Genomic DNA, 14022 nt, shown 5'->3' with positions numbered 1-14022 from the left:
CTCTCTTTTTGAAGGGATATTGGAGGATAGTCCTATGTTTGAAATCCTCTGTCCAGTCTAAGGCCAATCTATAGCTCAAGATCCATCAGGAGGGAGAGCAGGGACCTTGAAGGGTGGTCCATTGACAGCAAACTGAGCAGCCACACTGGTCAGATGTACTGAATGACTGTATCAATGTCTAAATTTGCATCCATACATATAAGTTAGCCTATGTAAATTTTAGGTAAATATGTGCCTTCCGTTTCCTGTTCTTTGGTGATGGATAGGTAGCAAGGAGGGTTTGCTGGAAGGCTCATAAAATGCGCCCCCCCCCAATGGGTCTGCCAGTCTGAACTGGAGTGGAGCTGTGCCTCAAACTGCAACCCGACCCACCTATTTTTGCCACGGCCCTCTCTGGAACAGGGTGTCCGTTGTGCCCATTTTACAGACGGTGCCTTGAACACGCAGCACATTCAAATCCAGGCCTTGCCGGGTCCACTCCCAGCTGTCCGCTGCACCGTCCTGGCAGCTTTCCCTGCCCTTTCAGGTGCCTTGGGAAAGGGCCTGCTCCCCACCGCCCGCCCCCTTCGTCCCCGAGCTTGGCGCATTCCTTCGCCCAGCACAAGTGGTCATGCCCAGTTCAGACACTCACCGAGCCCACCCCGCCGTCTCCTCCCCGCCCTCCCACCCCTTCCCAACTCGGCTTCCAAACACAAGGCGTTCCTTTGTATTGCCTTCCATTGCAGAGGCAGAACAGGAGCGCGAGTGCACAAAAAGACACACACGCACACACAGCTCTTTAAGCTGCAAAAGCCGCCGCCAATTGCTAGGCGTAGATTTCCACACTCAGATATCCGTCCCGGTTTATTTGCTTTTGTATTGTGAGGGGCGTCGGGTTGAGCTCGCTTTGAAGATGGTGGGGAGCCCACCCTCGACTCCTACCTAGATGCAAAAAAGAGAGAGCGCCTCTGGGGGTCACGATGATGCTCGGATGACTTAATCCCTCTCCTCCCGACGAGTCCTTTCTCTCCTCATTCCCTCCCTCGTCCGCTCCCTTCCCTACTTTGCGTCGGGGTAGGGGGCGGGATATTTTTAAACCGGAGGAGGGACGGGAAGGTGGGGAAGGAGCTGCGGCGATCTGGCTTGGCGGGGGCAGAAGGAGGTTTGGGGGGGGGCTGAGAAGGAACCTTCAGGGGCAGAGCGGCGGGCGGAAGGGGCACGGACGGACCCCCGCTCTCACGCACGCAGGGCTTTTGAATGACTGCAGCAGCAGCAGCAGCAGCATAGAGACCTGCCAGGCGAGGCGAGGCGGGAGGGAAGGAGAGCAGCCCTCCCAACCTGATCTCTCTCTCCCCGTTAGCATCGGGCTCCCTCCTTTGGCGGCTCCGAGGAGGAGGAGGAGGCGGCGGGGGAGGAGCCTCGGCCGCATTATTATTAGAACTATTAGTATTATTCTTGCGCGAGGAGGTGATTTCCTCCCCCCCCCCCACGCACACATTCCCTATTTCTGCCCGGATCCATCGCCTGCCCCGCCTGCCTCTCTCTCTCTGCGCCTTCATAATCACCACCATCTTCATCATCCTCCCCTCTCTTCATCCTGCGCTCCCTTCGCCTCTCTCTCTCTCTCTCTCTCTCTCTCCCCCAAACCACGCTCCGCACCCCGGTGTGTGGGTCGCTCGCCTCCTCCCTCCCCTGCAGAGGCTGCTGCTAGAGGGGGGAAGGAAGAGGAGGAGGAGCAGGGAGGTGGAGGGCTTTCGCCCCGGCTGAGCCATGCCGGGGGGCGGCCACGGCTACCGGAATCAGGGATGGGGCGAGAGGCTGCTGCGGAGTCCAGCATCTCCCCACCGGGGGCCCGCGAGGCAGAGGAGCCGCCGCCGCCGCTGCCGCCGCCGCTGCTGAAAAACAACGGGCGATGGGTAAGTGGGATAAGCCCCCCCTCACTGCCCCCCCACCCGCCGTCACGCTCTCCTCTCCGGCCCTCCTTCCCCGCTGCCCCCCTTCCCACTTGCACTCCGAACCCCCCACTCCCCATCTCACTGCCACCCTTCCCTGCCCCATTCCACCCATCTTCCCTTTTGACGTGTGTTCCCATTCCACCCCACATCGCTCCTGACCCCAAGGGTCTCCCTTGACACTTGTGCCTCCTCGCTTCGTCCCTCCCCCCCACCAGATCGTCAGATCTTTGTGTATGGTTAGGAAAGGGGGGGGGGGCTTCTTTGGAGGCACAATTATTTTAAGACTGTAGGGGTGCGGGAAGAGGTCACAATCAGTCCATTCTTTGAGTCAGGGAGCTAATGGTGTTCTGGGGACCAGACACTCTGCACCATCCATCCAGGAGGAAACTCCAAGTGTTTTTGATCTTTCACTTGCCTTACTTCACTCTGAGCCTTAGAAATAATGGGGGGGGGGGTTGCAGATGTGTGTGTGTGTTGGGAGGTTAAGGGGTGGCAGGGACCCTGGCGTCGCTCCCCCAATCTCTGCTGCTGTTTGTGATTGTAGTATGGGGAAAATAGGGAACTGGGGGGGGGGGGTTGGGTTTCCTTCTCCTCCTTAGCACTGTAGGGAAACGACCCACCTGTATCTGCAGGGATGGCTAAGACATGACCAGAGAGAAGATGCTGCCCCTTCTGAAAGACCATAACCCCAGCATATCTCTCTCTCTCTCTCTCTCTCTCTGGAGGTGGGGGATGATGGGCATCTCCTGCATTGCAAAGCCAAGGCTAGATTGCAAGCCCACTCTGCCTTTCCCCCCTACAGAGAGAGAGAGAGAGAGAGAGAGAGAGAGAGAGAGAGATACACCTCAAAGCAAGGCTGGGAACCTACAAGCGCAGGCACTGCAGCAACAGCCCATCTGCTGCCCAGCTCTCAATGCCAGGAGGGCACTGATGGTGTATTTGTGCCAAGCCTGCACCGTGCTATAGGCAGTAAATAAGGTGGGGGGGGGAAGATGAGATAAAGAGAGGTGCGATTTGGAACACTTATTCTATAGAATAAGCACAGAGGTTTTCCTTTCCGATCCACTCCCTCAAGCATAATGCTCATTGTGTTGTTGATTTTAAATGATCCCTAGACAGGGTTTGATACAGAAGCTGGGCTTCTTTCCCTTGGCTTATACATAGGGCCACTGGCAATGTCTGAAGATGCACAGCTAGACAGACAGAGCTTTGCCTCTCTGTATATTGTGGTGAAGGAGGGACCATCCCGTGCTGCTCCATCCCAGGGAGATGTGATTGTCTGCAGGAGCACAACAAAGGTGTTGTGGCGGGGAGGAAAGGAGCCTGTGCTGCAGATGTAAACCTACTTAGGCAGTATTATGGAAAGAAGGGGTGGGGAGAGCAAGCAGGAGGGATGGAAGAGAAAGAAGACTTGGACCCCCACAGCTTTCCTTTCTCCAGGGATTTGTGGGTTCTACCTGCTGGGTTCTCCTCTTGGGCCACATTAAAGCTGTCCTCTTGGCACATTTTAAGGACCACTAAATAGATCAGGCAAGAGCAAATATTCCCCCAAAGTAGAATTTTCACAGTTAGGAAAGCTGTCCCCATCAGCAGCAAGGATAGCATAGCAGAGCTTTTTGCCTGTTGAAAGTTCTTCACACAAACCATCTCAGTAATATTTAGAACAACCCTGTTAAGTAGGCCAGTATTTTTATCCCCATATTTGTAGGTGGAAGGCCAGTAGTGGCTTGCCAAAGACAACCTGGTGAGTTTGAGTTAGATCTGAACCAGGGACATACTTGGCAATCATTTATAGGCTGCTTTTGCACATATGTACATCACATGAGTCAATGCACCATGGCTGGGAGTGGAATATATGAACTTGACTACACTGAAAAAGTATAGATTCTGAGTTGGAGTATTTTGTGTGGTGATAGATTGCAGCTGACTCTTTCACACATGCCAGTCATCACTTGATGTTGCAGTCATCATGGGATGAACTTGCATGTTGAGCTAGACCTTAGGCTGAGAGTGTTACTCAGTTAACCAACAAATTTCCTGGAGGTTCAGATGCGTTTATGCCCCTCCGCAGTCACTGCTGAGAGTGGAAGGGGCTGAGTCATCTGTAAATCCCAAAATATACATACATTTCAGCAGAAACTGAATCATCCACAAGGCTCACTACCTTCCTATACATAGGAGCACAGGAAGATGCATCCTACCAAGTCACACTGGCAATTGACCAAAAGGTTGGTGGTTGATGGCCACCCAGGGATGGTGGTGGGCAGGATTCCTGCATTGCAGAGGTTGGACTAGATGACCCTCAGGATCCCTTCCAACTCTACAATTCTCTGGTTCTGCATGCAATGATCTACCATTGACCTATGGCTCTTCCCTGACCTACACCCCCTCAACTCCCTATACAGCAGAGCTCAGATCACGAGGAATCACAAATATCTAGAAAAGCAGCCCATTCCCCCATTCCTTGGAACTGCTGTGCTTCTCCCTCCACACCAGCATTTTTTTAATGGCACAAGCTTTAATAGACTACCACCCATGCCATCAGATTCATTATGTGCACATGCTAGAGTGGTGGGATTGTGAGCAGAAGAAAAAGTAAATGCAGGAAAGCAGAGAGGCAGTGATAATTATGTGATGAGCAGAGTGGCCACACATTCCCAAACAAATCCTTGTGTCACCTGGAAATTCTTCATTTAATTTTTCCTATTATCTCTTTTCCATCTACGTTATCTAATCCACCAAACTCTAGTCACTATAATCTATAGTACCTTTCCCTTCCCCCTGTGCTGGATGGCAGGGCACGCCATAGGGTATGTGATCCATGTGTGCTTCAAATCTGGGGTCAAGTAGGAACTGGGTGACATTTTTTCAGAAACTTGAAAATAGTACAATAGGGCTATCGCTGCCTGTTGGTACGTGTGCTCTCTTTTTTCTATCCCATTGGCTTTTGGTCCAGCAGAATTTGCATTGCTTGAAAAATCTGCTTTGCCTATAGTGGGATGGATTGGTTTTTTTAAAATATGCATGTTATTATGGTTCTTCTGTACTTCATTCAAATCTCTGAAAGACTGTAGTCAGTACTCAGCCTGGAAAGAAGAGGGGAACATAGGAAGCTGCCTTATATGAAGACAGACCATTGAGCCACCCATCTCAGTGTTGTCTTCACAGACTGGCAGTGGCTTTTCAGGGTTTCATTGCAGGATTCTATACCAGCCCGACCTGGAGATGCTGGGGATTGAACATGTGACCTTCTGCATGCAAAACAGATGCTCTACCACTGAGCTACGCCCCGTTCCCTGAAGCCCCGCCTCCAAAGATAAAGTTCCATTCCAAATAGAGAAGTAAAAGTGGGGATAATCTGTGCAGCATTTGGTGAGACAACAGAGACGGGGCATTAAAAAGAAACCAACCCTAGGTCTAGGAAGATGGCATTTGGAGGGGAGAAATGCCCAAATCTTCCCTTCCCTGATGCCCTTTGAGAATCCTTGAGTCTCTGCAGTGAAGTCTTGTTGTAAACAGTAGACTTGGACTGAAGCCTACAATTACCACAGGCTGTGGCAAAGCTCCCAGCCTAGTAGCTGGACCGACTGACTCAAGGTAGCTTTGCAGTAGAGACAGGAAGTTTGCTGCAGGTGTGACATCCTTTCCTGCTGGGGCGCTGTGCCAGATATCTATATCCCTTGGTTTGGATTCTGCAAATATGCAGACGACCCAAAACTGGATGCTGAGTGCACCCAGCCGAATGCGGAGAGGGAACCTGACCAATTTTCCCTGCGGGTGGCAGCTCACATTAAGAAGGCCCTTTCCCAGATTGCTGTCCAAGCAGCTGCTTCTAATACCATCATGTTTCTTTGCGTCTGTGATGCCTGCTTGAAATGCTACCGTATCCCTCAAGCACTTTGAGCTGCTTCAGGGAAATGCTATGGCCTCTTCCTTATAGAAAATATCAGGCAGGCAGGCAGAGATGCAGCTGAAGAAATGGGTTTTTGTTGCATTGCATCCTAGGATTTATTTTGATATAAACACACACTATACTCATGAAAGACAACCAGGAGACTGGAAACTGAACACACTTTGTCAGAAATCAGAGTCTCTTAGGTATAATCATTTTCTATCCAGAGTTCATTTGCTTATCAAAGTGCTGGTTTAGGGTTGTTTTTCCATTTGTCCTTATTTGCTCCTTGTGCCAGTATTTTTGTGGGCATGCTTGCATAGTAAGCTGAAAGTGGTGCATGCACATTACTATGGGATGTACACAAAGCACACAGAGTGGCCAGGGACTAGAAGACATTTTAGGGTTGCCAACTCTTTCCAGCACGGTTTCTATACCTATTTCAGCTTTGGGAGAAGCAAAATTTATCTGGTGAATGGTTTCCCATCTCCAGTGCATCTCCATGCTGTGCCTGCTGAATTTCTGTTTGCTGTAAAAGGCACAGGAGCCATGACAAAAAGAAATTTGGTAGCCATGAGAGAAACTCCGCAACAAATAATTTTAAAAGCTGGTGAAAGAAATTCTTTTTTTGGATCTTTTAAAAGAAAGGTTGGATAGATAGCCAATATAATCTCACTTTCTCTGTTCCTTCTGAACCGGAAGAGGCAGCTGAGGTGTTAGAAAGGTGCTTGGGGGCTGTGATGGGCTGAATGTGGGCCAATAAGTTGAAGCCGAATCCTGAAAAGGCAGAGGTGTTATTTGTCCCAAGTTCTCACACCCAGAAGGTGGGAAGACAGTCTGTTATGGATGGATTTGCATTGCTCTGGAAGGGCTGGTCTGTTGGTTAGGGGTGCTTCTGGATTCAACACGGTCACTGGAGGCTCAGGATACCTCAGGGGATAACAGTGCCTTTTTGCAGCTATAGCCGGTTCACCAGCTAGAGCCTCTTTTGTACAACAGTGATTTGTGCCCCATGCTCTAGTTACTTCCAGGCTGGATTATTGCAGTGCACACCCATGTGGGACTGCCATTGAATACAACATGGATTCAGCAAATACCAGAGACACACCTCATTGCCCTGGACTTTGACACCTGAGATGTGTGTTTTCGGGATCCATCTTATTTTTGCAATTGTGAGCTGTTTTGAACTGTTCTCAACATTGTGTGTTAATTGTTGTAACCTGTCCCGGGACCTTAGAGAGTGAAGAGCAGGTCAAAAATTAAAATAAAGTAGCAGTAATAATAGTAATAATGTGTGAATCTATATCCAGAAAGTTTGCAGCATGTTCTTGTAGGTGGGGAACTTTTGTAAAAGCAGAACCTCCCTTTGTTTGATCCTTGGTCCATCACCCCCACTTGACTCTCCCCTAGCCCATCATGTAGCACAACCTCCCCCAGTTTGGTGCTCTCCGGTTGTTTGGGACTACCACTGACTGGGAACTAATGGGAGTAGTATAAAACAGCTGAAGGGCACCAGGTTGTGGCAGACTGAGGAAGGCCTCAAGGGCCTCTTCCTCCTTTCTTATCTTGTGCCTTCTGGGCAGCCACTGCAACCGTTCTGTGGAGGACTTACCAGTGGCGTAACATGGGTTGTCAGCACCCGGGGCAAGGCAAGTAATTTGCGCCCCCTAACCCATGGATTTGCGCCCCCTAACCCTAACCCCCAGATGTTGCGCCCGGTGCGGCCGCCCCCCCTGCACCCCCCACGCTACGCCACTGAGACTTACACCCTACTCAGCCCTCAGAAATGCTCCATGCTTCTATTCGCCCTTGACCTAAAAATGGCTAAATATGCATATACCCAAGATCTACAGTTTTACTTGTTTCACAGCATCTATACTGCTTAATTAAATAATAACAATCTCTTGAGCGGTTTACATAAAATAGTAGGAACGTCTGGTATACTTGAACAGTTAAGGAGTGTGTATATAACCTGATTGCAGCTTATGCCATCTCTCTCTCTCTCTCTCTCTCTCTCTCTCTCTCTCTCTCTCTCACACACACACACACACACACAGCTGTGTGTTAATCTTTTGGCTGGGGGATAAAACTCTGCACGGGGACAGAGGTCTTATCAAGCTGCCGCTGGATTTCCTGTCACAAGCTTTCTTAAGAACAACATCTTGAAGATTAAAAAAAAAAAAAAGCCAGAATGGGCAGATTGGATGAAGGAATGGAGTCGGGGGGGGGGCAGGATAAGTGCCAGTGGGGACTATCCGCCCAGGAAATTCTCCTGTAAAAGCCCCATTGAAACAGACAGGGGCAATGGGCAGAGCTTCCCCAGAGGGCAAGCCTCTCTGAAACGGGCTCTTTGTACATTGTTGGAATCTGTGATCCAGGCAGAATGGGATACGGTTTGAGGAGGAGGTGGCAGTGCTGAGGAAGCCTGGCACAGCCTGCAACCATGCCAGGGTGGGTGGGTGGCCGGCCATTGCCTGGCATATCCAGCCCGGCTCACATCTCTGGGTCAGGTCATGTGCACCAAGGCTTACACTCACTGCGCATCGCCTGCGGTTGCACGCTGGTGGGTGTGGGCAGTGCTTTCTCCTCTTCCACCCTGCTGGGGGTGAGCACAAAGCAGGGGGAGAAGTATTTTCCGCTCGGTGTGCCACCAGGTTGGCAGGTGTGTGCTAGGAGTGGTCAAGCCATTCTGCTTTCCCCTTAAGGTTGTCATGAGAAGAATGACTGAGGGACATTGTGTCCCTTGTTTGTTTGTTTTTTGTTTATGGACATTTTCCAGCATACAATACAATAAATAGCAAACTAATCTAAATAAAAATTAAAAGCAAAAGCAAAAAAGAGCGAGAGGGGAAAAAAATACAAAGCCCCCTATCGGAGGTAGATCTTAACTGGTATCACAGATAAAAGCTGGCACATGCTCCCAGCTCTCACCTGGGAGCTTCCCTTTCTTCTTCCAGCCCCCCACCCTGGGAGATCTTCCCTTCCCTGCTTCTCAAACAGGGTTTTCCCCCTTCCTTCCTTCCTTCCTTCCTTCCTTCCTTCCTTCCTTCCATCTATCACCTTCCTCTGCATTCCTTCATTAACTCAGAGCAGAGGACACCAAGAAACAGAATGAAACATAAGGAAGAATTAAGTGGATAGAAAAAGAAAAAGAGAAAACTCAGGAAATTTAAACCAGGCACAGCCTAGAAGGACACAGTCCTGACCCCAGTCCAGGTAACCAAGCTGATGCCAGCATGGTGATTGCTTCAGTCTAAGGTCCTGATCAAGCAGATTAATTGTGTATTGGCTTGAATCCAAGATGAAATTGACTAGTGGAGTTGCACTAATGGAGACAAGCCCTGAGGTGCTCATACGGGCCGTAGCTCAGTGGTAGAGCGTTGGCGCTGCATGCCAAAGGACCCAGGTTCAATGCCCTGCAGTTCCAGCTTGGGCTGTAAAAGACACTACTGAGCTAGGTGGACCAATGGTCTGGCTCAATATAAGGCAGCTCCCTGTATTCACCCAGGACATAGAGCTGTAGGTTCTGAGGTGTCTCTAGACTGGCCTTTCTCAACTTTCCCAGCTGTAGTTGGACTACATCTCCCACCATTCCTAGCCAGCATGGCCAGCGCTCAGGGATGATGCGAGTTGTAGTTCAACAACATCTGGGGACCCAAATATGAGAAAGGCTGCTCTAGACCATTCATTCCCAAACTGGGAGAATTGCAGGTGTGCTGTGAAAATTAAGGGAATTAGGTTACAATCCTATGCTCACTTTCTTGGGAGTAAGACAGAGGAGCTAACTCCTGAGTAGACATGCAGAGCCTTGTACTGTTCAGGAAAAGCTCCTGTGAGTCCAAAGTACCCATCCAAGAAGGAGGCTGCCTGTTGCCTCTCTGATGAGTCACTGCAGAATTACCTACTCCTTGGAGGAGAAAGCTTCTTGGGCCTTGCCACCTTCCTGTCAGAAGGGACACCCAGAATAATGACTCACCCAGAAACAGAGGGAGTGTGTGTCCTCTGTGCACAAATAATTCTTGCCCTAAAAGAAAACATTTTCAGGTGTAACCTCTTAATGCTGTAAGAGGAGCTGATCTCTTAACTGTCATCCAGTGTGCATGCATGCATGTGCTTGTGTGTGCCTCTGTATAAATTAACAGAATTGTAGAGTCAGAAGGGGCCCTCAGCATCATCTAATCCAATCCCCTGCAGCAGTGGAGCGTATTTTTATGGTGCTTGGGGCACATGTGTGTGCCAGGGGGGACATGGCGCAGAGCATGGAGGATGAATGGAGCCTGCTGCACACCAGCCCTTGCCACCCACGTAGTGACACCAGCCCCAAACCGCTTTGCAAGGTTGGAATGATGCCAGCCTCCCAAAGTGGCACAGGCTAGGATCTGGGGAGGATGGCGTGAGAAGGATGCCATGCAGCCTTCCATTCCAGCCCCTCAAGGGCAAGGCTGGGATCAAAGGGTGCATGGCGTCCTTCTCACGCCACCCTCCTCGAGCCACGTTGTGATACTGAGATCTGATCAGATCCCAGCCTCGCAAAGTGGCATAGGGCTGACTCGGCCGCGTGGGTGGTGCAAGTTGCCCCCCCAAACGTACCCAGGGTGAGCACCCTGACAGTCCCCCACCCTATGCTACGCCCCTGCCCTGCAGTGCAGGAGTGTGTACATAAATCAGCCTACTGTAGAAAGGTATGATATGCATTTGTTGCTCCATGCACTTTTGCCTGAGCCCCACCCAGCACTGGCCTGTGGCCCCTGGAAGATTGCCCGGAATGGGATGTGGCCCTCAGGCTGAAAGATGTTCCTCACCCCTGATCTACACTGACTGCCAGCTGCACTCTAGACTTTTGGGCAGGAGTCTGTCCCAGCCCTACATGGAGGTCCCAGGGATTTACCATGGGACTTTCTGCAAGCAAGACAAGTGCTTTAACCTCTGAGCATCAGCCCTTCCCCAATGTGCCACCTTCGTTCTCCACGTCTACGGAAGTATTGCTTCTGGTATATACTCTGTTCCTCATGTCCAAAGAAACACTTCCCAGTGTGTGAAACCTACAGCTTCCATAAGCAGCTTCATTTGCCAGCTTAATATTATCTGCTGCAGCAATGCTGATTGTTGTTCTAAGGACAACGCGTGTATAGTTCATTTTAGAGTATTTCTCTAGGAAAGTGCATCAGAATAAGCAACCCCGTTAATTAATGTGAAATAGCTAAGGCGGCTAACAAAATCAAAAGAGCATTTAAAAAGGAAGTCATCAGTTTAAAATGGCATTTAAAGCATAACATAAACCTCCTAGACCTGACTTCTGCTGCATACAAACTTTACCTTTAAAGCACATCCCTGGCCCAGCCAAAGTATCCTGGAAACTGTAGTTTGCTAAGGGTGCTGGGAATTGTAGCTCTGTGAGGGGTAACTCACCATTCCCAGAATTCATTGGGGGGTTCTTTAAACGTATGGTGTGGGCAGTCTCCATCTCCTAAGCAGCAGATGAGATGTCATGCCTGGATTATCTCATGTCTACCTGAGACTGCAGGTCGGAGCTCACACGATTGAACGGTTCTCCATCCAAAGAAGTCCTAAAACTAAATGTCTGATAGAAGGATGCTAGCCTAAGCCTTCTTCCAGCAATATTCTTTTTCTGTAAGCACAAAATCCTTTTTCTTCATCATGTCATCAGCACCCTATCATGTGAACTCCCAGTTGTATGCCAAAGTCATAAACAGGTTTATGAAAAGTAAATAGCCCTTCTAATGATGCCTCTCCCTGACTGTTGTGGCCTTTCTGAAAATATAAAGCTCAAAACCTGATGCCAGCGACCGTTGGACTCTTGATTCATTAGGGCTCACTTGAAAGTTATGGCTGCTGTAGGTTTCATAATGGCAGCAAATGTTTAACATACACAGAAAGGAGCCTGCAGTATAGATACACTGTCTAAAATGTCTTTAAAGTCAACAATCTTTTTATGTTGGCTTCAGCCTTGCTGGTAAATAAATAACTGAAAACGAACAATATGAGGAAAGCAGCGCATCTCAAAGGGAGAGGAACTCGGAGAATAATAAGCAATTAGCCCAAAGACAGACGTCATCATGGCAGAGATTGCTTTAAAATAAACTTCTATTGTTATAACTATTGTTATAACTTGGAAGCTATTGTTATAACTTGGAAGGCAGAAATCCATGCCAACCTGCCGCAACTCACCCAGATATCTACCAGGAGATCCAAGGATAACTTCAGCCTGCTCCTGATTGACAAGAGTTCTCTGCTTGCTGTCTCACCCTGCGCCCCTCTAGACCAGCCCTACCATTAGGCAAAAAGTGGGCAGTGGCCTGTCCTGGGGCCCCTAAACTAGCCTGCTGACCAGATATGCTATCCTGGACCACTGACCTTCTGATCGGCAAGCCCTAGGCCAGGGGTCTGCAACCCGCGGCTCCGGAGCCGCATGTGGCTCTTTTACATCTTTGCTGCGGCTCCGGGGCGGATACTAGCGAGGGGAGGAGGTGCATTGTGCGCTCCGACACTCCTCACTGTGGCGGGCACTGTACTGGCTGTGACGTCGCATGTGTGCGCTGCGTGCGTTAGTCACGCACCGTCCCGACGTCACCTTCCCGCCCGCTGTCAGATCGTGGCTCTGGAGATATATTTGTTTTAAATGTCGCAATGGTTTTGCGGCTCCCAGTTGTTGTTTTTTCTTCGGAAACGGGTCCAAGTGGCTCTTTTTGTCTTAAAGGTTGCAGACCCCTGCCCTAGGCTCTGTGGTTTAACCCACAGCGCCACCCACGTCCCTATTTTCACTGAAGTAATGTTGGAGGGTATGCAAATGTATTTTAGGAGCTGAGTGAACAAATAAATGACTGCAAGCCTGATAATGTCTACTCAGAGGTAAGTCCCATTGAATTCAGTGGGCCTTACTCTCAGGTAAGCAAGTTTAGGACTGTCACCTATGGTAGTTTTGAAGCATGGCAATTATCACACTGAGGCAAGGGAAGTGGGTGCAGAAGAACTTGGGCATGCTTGGCAATGCTCTTAAGTATACACTCCACTTCTTTAGGGAATGCAAAGCAATTAGCAAGCACTGGGGGAGGAAGCGTAATTATCTCACGTTTGTGGCCAATTTGCATTAATCAGCCCCAGGTGGGAAGGAAGTAGCACTACCACCATTTCACAGAATGGGAAACAGAGGCTCTGCAGAATGTAATTCACTCTTCTGAAGAATACCAGAAGGGACCAACATCCAGTCTACTAACAGTGTAATGCTAGATGTGTCTGTTTAGAAGTATGTCCCATTGATTCCTGAGACATACAGTACTCCCAACTAGGTTGGGAAAGGAGTGTAGCCAGGAGTTTCTGGGTAATGGCTTAATCAAAGAAGTAGAAAAGCAGCTTCTCAGTAAGTAAGAAGTGGGTTTGTTCCACTTTAACCTCTCTACTGTTTTTATTTCTTTTTGTTTCTGCTCTTATCCATTCCTGTATCTTCCCAGCGTTTTGTTTCTTGATCAATGCAGCCTTACTTACATTAAGTAATTAATTATACCCTAACAGTGAAACCTATGGGCCATGTTACTGAGGGAAATTAATCTGCAGTGAGGATCCTCTTCCTGTATTTTTAAAACATGTTTATGTACCATATATTTATTCAATCAAAAACGTAAGTGTCAGGGCTGCCACCCAGTCCCAGCTCACATAGGACCAAGTCCGCCAGCGTTCACTTTATAAGAGTCTTTATTAAGTTACAGGTTTCATTTCCGAACTGCAGCGTGCAGCTCTACACCTTCTGCCCTAGGTCGGCGAAGACCCGTCTGAGTCCCCGCCTCTTGCACACCAGCTTAATACCCTAGCCTTGCTCCACCTCCTTCGCCTCTCCCTACGTCTCTGGGTCCTTCTGCCCCCCTGGGCCTCCTCCCTTCTACTCTCCTCTGACGCTGACCCCCCTGATCCTTCTGCCTCCTTGCGGCGGGCTTTAGGACCTGGCTCACTCTCCGGGCTGCTTACTGCTCCAGCTTCCGCTGCATTTGAACTTGGCGCGCGCGCCCAACTCTCTACTTTCCTCTTAACCGTTGCCTCGCTCTCTGAGGAGGGCGTGACCACCCCTGACTCGTGCCCTCCCTCCTGCTGACAGCCTCCGGAACCCGATGCCTGGCTACCTTCCTCCCTGCTGCTCTCAGTCTTGAGCGTGGGTCCCGACTTCCAGCTGCTGCCGCCCTCAGT

General features: G+C 49.7%; 1 protein-coding gene across 1 annotated transcript in view; it reads left to right on the top strand.

Moving 5' to 3' along the window:
• The first annotated feature begins 1132 nt into the window (after nt 1-1132).
• The window catches only part of MGAT3 (beta-1,4-mannosyl-glycoprotein 4-beta-N-acetylglucosaminyltransferase), a 46049-nt gene continuing 33159 nt past the window's right edge, over nt 1133-14022 (top strand). The window contains exon 1 of the mRNA XM_082241308.1: nt 1133-1895. The gene's annotated coding sequence lies outside the window, so the exon portion shown is untranslated. The remainder of the gene's footprint in view (nt 1896-14022) is intronic.

Source organism: Podarcis vaucheri (genome assembly GCF_965113315.1).
Source record: "Podarcis vaucheri genome assembly, chromosome: 10".
Taxonomy (NCBI): domain Eukaryota; kingdom Metazoa; phylum Chordata; class Lepidosauria; order Squamata; family Lacertidae; genus Podarcis; species Podarcis vaucheri.
Note: the sequence above shows the minus strand (reverse complement) of the source record. Positions and strands in the feature narration are given on the sequence as shown.